This window comes from Pinus tabuliformis, chromosome Q (genome assembly GCF_031772625.1).
Source record: "Pinus tabuliformis cultivar Carrire ecotype Pingquan chromosome Q, CPIR1, whole genome shotgun sequence".
NCBI lineage: Eukaryota > Viridiplantae > Streptophyta > Pinopsida > Pinales > Pinaceae > Pinus > Pinus tabuliformis.
In genome coordinates, this window is record NC_142296.1 from 50,556,338 (window position 1) to 50,561,658 (window position 5,321).

The following is a 5,321-nucleotide window of genomic DNA, read 5'->3' on the forward strand; positions in this document are numbered from 1 at the left end:
TGGCCCATCAAATCCTGTTGTGTTGTTGATGTTGAGCTGTACGACCAAATCCGTTGCTTACTCCAGTAATTCACATAATTTATCCCAGCGTTGCTCACTTTGGATAGTTGTCTTTAGTAACTTTCTATAAACCTCGTCGAATTCAGTATATTTAGCAAATGTCGGTTTGGAAATGAATATGTGTTTAATTTCATACTAAATGTCCAAGTCATATGCCAACGCTTCCAAGAATGCTTTTTCGGTCATGTTGATTCTTCCACCTATAAACTTAGAATTGTCTTTAGATTTGATCATTAATTTCTCATTGTAATCGGACCATGTACTGAGCTTATCATTTATTACCAATAAATTAGGAAGTCCCTTCTTATAGAGGGCTTCTAGCTTTTTGAAGAATCTTTGTACGCCAATGTCCAGAGTCTGACACTTTTCTTCAAGCTGCCTCACCAAATTTCTCTTAGTCAGCACCTTCTTGACTTCCAATATTGTTTATGTTCTATATTCAATCTCCAACTCTTCTAATTCCTATTTATTTTTAGAGTTGAGGAACTTGATGAGCTCAGTAGCTTCACTGGGTTTGTCACCCAACTGTTTTTTGACTTGTTCAATGGTTTCATTAGACCTTTCGATCAGTTCATGTTGCTCAAATATAATCTGTATTGAAGGCCAGATATCTATCATATCTTCATTGATCCGTTTCCAAATATTTTCTTTGACCTGGGCCAAGGTATTACCCATGGAAGTGTCTTTTTCCATCTATTGCAATCTCTGGGAAAGTGACTGGGATTTTTGTACTTCTGTTAGGAGGGAATTTTCATATTTTGTATTCTACTCCTATAAGGTTTTCGCATCATGTCTTAACTTCTTTATTTCTTCTCCCTGTATCGACATATTTTCCAGGGATTGGGCCAACTTAATTGGATCATCTGCAATTGAAGAAAGAGGTATTGCAGAGGAAGATGTTCTTGTTGTTGTAGCTGTTGTAGGGATACATGTTTGAAGTAGGGATGCAATTGGTATTGCATCAAGAGGAACTAGTGCAAGTTATGAATTTTGCTCCTTCTCTTTGATCAACTTATCCATCTATGCCTCCATTTCCTTGATTTGTGCACTTTGCTCCACTAGTAGCTTCAACATTTCTTCTTTCTGTAACGCTATCTCTCCTGTCTCCGTTGCCTAGGGATATTCAATCGCAGGGAGCTTCAATTGCTTCTTTAGGTTGTTATGTCAGCATTCTTTTTCTTAATAATCTCCTCCATGAACTTGAAATTACCAGGATCAAAACCTACTTTGATCACCATTTCCTCCAAATATTTAATTTTGCTGTCCTAATTCGGAATTGAGACTTCATCTTGGCTGCCACAAAATGGAGGTTGTCTGAGTGGATTATTTGCCTGATGTACTCCAAGGCAAATATACTCATTGGAAGATACTTGAGCAGCTTATATGGTGGCAGCTTTGAGCCATAAACTCTGATCTCTATAAATGACTAATATAGGTGCCAATCTCCTGTCTTCACCTATTCACTAAGATGCAACACTTTCTGAATATCCCCGCTGATTCTTGGAACCTACTGGCCACTCAGAAAACAAGTTGCTGGATACACAAACTGATCAATAAAATCTGTAAAAACTGAATTCTTGCAATTATTTTATGATCATGGAGGTCCATAAAATAATTCACTGAGACTCTCCTTGCTGATCAAGCTTCTGCACTACAAAGGGAAACCAGTATGTCTGGAAGAAAATGAACATATACATAATAATGGAAGAATATCTGAACATTCCTTCAGTTAAAAACTGAAGGAATTGTTCACGAATTTCATCTGCAAGGAAGTTACCATATTCAAAGGTGACTGATAGTCCTTCTTCAATGGAAATAGTGGATAGAAAGCCTAAAATAGGCTCAGCTACCCATTCTTCTCAAAAGTAACCAAGTAGGCATGACAAGACAGAGATAATATGTCTAGTCCTTTGAGGGAAAATAAAATAGGGATAAGGGGGATTCTTCTTGGGGAGTTGAGAATCTTCTGGAAGGAAGACCTCAAAAATCCTAACTCTCTGGGGAAAGGTAAGTTTCTGATAGATTTCTTTGAGAGCTTCAAGGGAAAAGGGAGTGAGGGAATCATTGTAGGGGACTTGCAACATTTGGTTCATACTTTCAGAGGTAATGGTGGAATTAGGGGAGATGATAGCCCTCTTACTTGAGAGATAAGAGGCATGACATTTAAGGAATAATTCGGGGAAATAGTAAGACTAGGGAAAAACGAACAGGGGTAGTCTAGACTGCCAGAGGTTAATCTTGTCAGACTGATCAAGATAAGTATCACGAAACCAACAACATAATTCGAAGAGGTCGTTCACATTATGTCTCGACAATTCTGTAATCTTTGTCAGCAAGGGGGATGTGGTCTAAATCCACAGGGGGAGTGAGCATGGGATTCAACACAGTGGCAGTTTCGGGGCCCATCATGGTAGCAGAACAAAAGTGGGAGAGAGTGACAGATGGGATTAGTAGAGGAGAATTGTTAATTGCATGGGAAAGATCATGGAGGGAATTTCCTCTGTGAGCAGTTGCTGACAGGCAAGAGAACAGATATCAGGAGCTGTGTAACAGTAGGAAAATGAGAAAGGGACGTTAGCGCGAGAGAAATGGAGTTTTATAGATTTACAGATGGAGCGGGACCGTTGGATAAACAGCTATCCGAGAGCATCATTTACTCTGCCACGGGACGGAGGCAACGAGAAAGAGCTACAACGGAATGGTATAACGGTCATTGACATGGCGGCTCATGATAAGTGGATGGAGGCGCAAGGCCATTGGCGGGAAGTGATAGGCAGAGGGATAAGTGGCGGTAGTGGAGGGCGGTTGAGTGGAAGTGGGGGGTGATGTAACCGAGAAGGTGGGTTGTGGCGAGACGGAGGAAAATGCTTTCGGAGGGGGGTCACATTGTTTGTGGTATTAGAGGGAGGGGGGGGTCCGAAATCATGAGGGGAAGACACGTAGCAATGGGGAAATCACTTTTCAGAACCCCCCCCCCCCCGGTCATTAAAGAGAATCATAGCGGGGGGATATGAAAAGGCTTAAGAGCTATTGGATTAAAGCGAGGTCATGATCGGGGGAGGTAAGGTGTGTAAAATTTAACACTGTCGGTCCCATTATATCTCGGGCATATCTTTTTACAATAAAGTCCAAAATTTGGACGAAAATAGCCATTGTCAACCATTTACATAATAAATCAACTTTTTCCTAAACTAATGTAACTTAACTAATTAGGGTGCATTTGAGAGTGCAAACCCTGTTTTATTTTTCCATTTTTAAAGAACTTAAAAATATCTATCCAACAACTAAACTAATCTAACAACTGCATTAATCAAGATTAAATTGTTGGATTAATTTATTCACCTATTCTACCTATCTAAACTCAGCCAAGATTACACTGTTTGGCTAAGTTATTCACTCTAATTTAATTTACATAAATTGAAAATTTGCTTGAACATGATTAAACTGCATGTTTCAAACAAAAAGAAGTATTCTGGCATTTTAAACAAGTTGCACACAATTTCATGAATTTATCACTACAAAATTATTGGACTATCAGTGGCACTTCAACTAGCGTCACTCTTACATTTATTCAATTTTTTGTGGGGTTCTTTTATCATTTCTTTTCTTTTTTCCTTTTTTCTATTTATACCCTCTTTTCATTTTTTATTTTCATTTTTCTATATATTTTGGAAATCATTTGGAGTATGCAATATTATTTACAATCTGAAATACTAAAAGAAATCATTCAAACATCATTTGATCCTATAAATTATAGGACCCTAATAGAAGTTTTTCAAGGAGATGTGAAACTTCATTAGTTCATTTATGGAGATGGATATGAGTTTTATGGATACAAGTATAGTGATCATTGGAAATATTATGCTGGCTCTAGACATAAGGGAGGGATTCATTGAGGAAATAATCATTTAACAAGGCTTGATTCCTCATTCCTAAAGTTTGGATTATTCTATAATTTCTTTAAAATGTGTTAGATGCCATATACCCATGGTCGCCTATTGGCGAATTGTGGGATTGAAATTCATAAGAAGTTTTGGGTCAAAAAGGGTTTTAATAAGGTAGCTAGAGTGATGGGAAATGTTAGTTGTAAGGATTTTAAGGAGGTCAGTATGGCTTAGGAGATCAAGATTCTCAATTGATTTTAGAGGAGAGGGATTTGAAGATTTGTGGATAAGTACAAATGGAAGTAAGATAAGTTCCCCAATCTAGGTCTTCTTGATGAAAAAGTTGATGAAGTATCATCCTCTCCCACTATCAAGGAGATATCTAGTAAGGGAGAAGTGGCCTTATCCCCAATGTCCAATATCCTAAATTCCAATAACATGTTGAATAACCCTTTCTCTTTCATGGAGCATGGTTGGGGAATTAAGGGTTCATCTAGGTATTTCCTTAGGTTTAGAATAGTCTTGCGAAAGATATTATACCATGGAGTGGAGAGTGATTTGGGGATGAATGTCTCTATGGTCCTTTAAGTTCTAGGTAGGGTAGGAAGACTCTTGTGTTTATGGCATAAGAGAAGGCCAAAAAGACGTATTAAAGGGTAATAAATGTCTTATAAATGGCTTTTGTAATAGCTTATACCCGTAGAAAGTGTGTATCGTGAAGTTAGTGTCATAGAATGTCCAAGGGTTAGTGTTACACGTCAATTTGTCGCCATGACACTTGATCTGTTCATGGATATTTTTACCATCCATGAACATGTTGAAACTAGCTCCCTTAGAAGTCAAACAACTCAAAATATGTTAAAGTACATGATAAATTTGGGTCAAATAACCCTTACACCTTGTTAAGTTCCACCTACGTTGATTTCTCTAACGTTTCCCATGCATGCGCTGAAATTGACTCTGAGAACAGCGCAGAGTTGCACTCTGTCTGTAACTATAAACCCGTGCAGGTGAATTCTAGAAAGTAAAAATAAAAAGTACATTCTAGAAACACAGTTGGTCGAATATTTCCCAACTAAAAGCTTCTAGGTGATGACTATTCGAACAATAACCCTCATAAGATGCATCTCCATCCCTTTTCTCATGGTAACCTCATCCCTCATTAAAGGAGGTTCATCCTCTTCTTAGGGATCTGGAACTTCCTCCCCTTTGATCTATAAAAGGACTAAAGGGTTGAGGGATGAAGGAGGTCAGAATTCAGAGAATACAAACTTATGCTATTAATTTGAGATTGGAGAGCTTGTCATCTAAGGAGGAGATTGAAGGCATTTGGGAGGGACCTCATGGCATCAAGGCGAAGGTTGTAAGGCTCCTCTT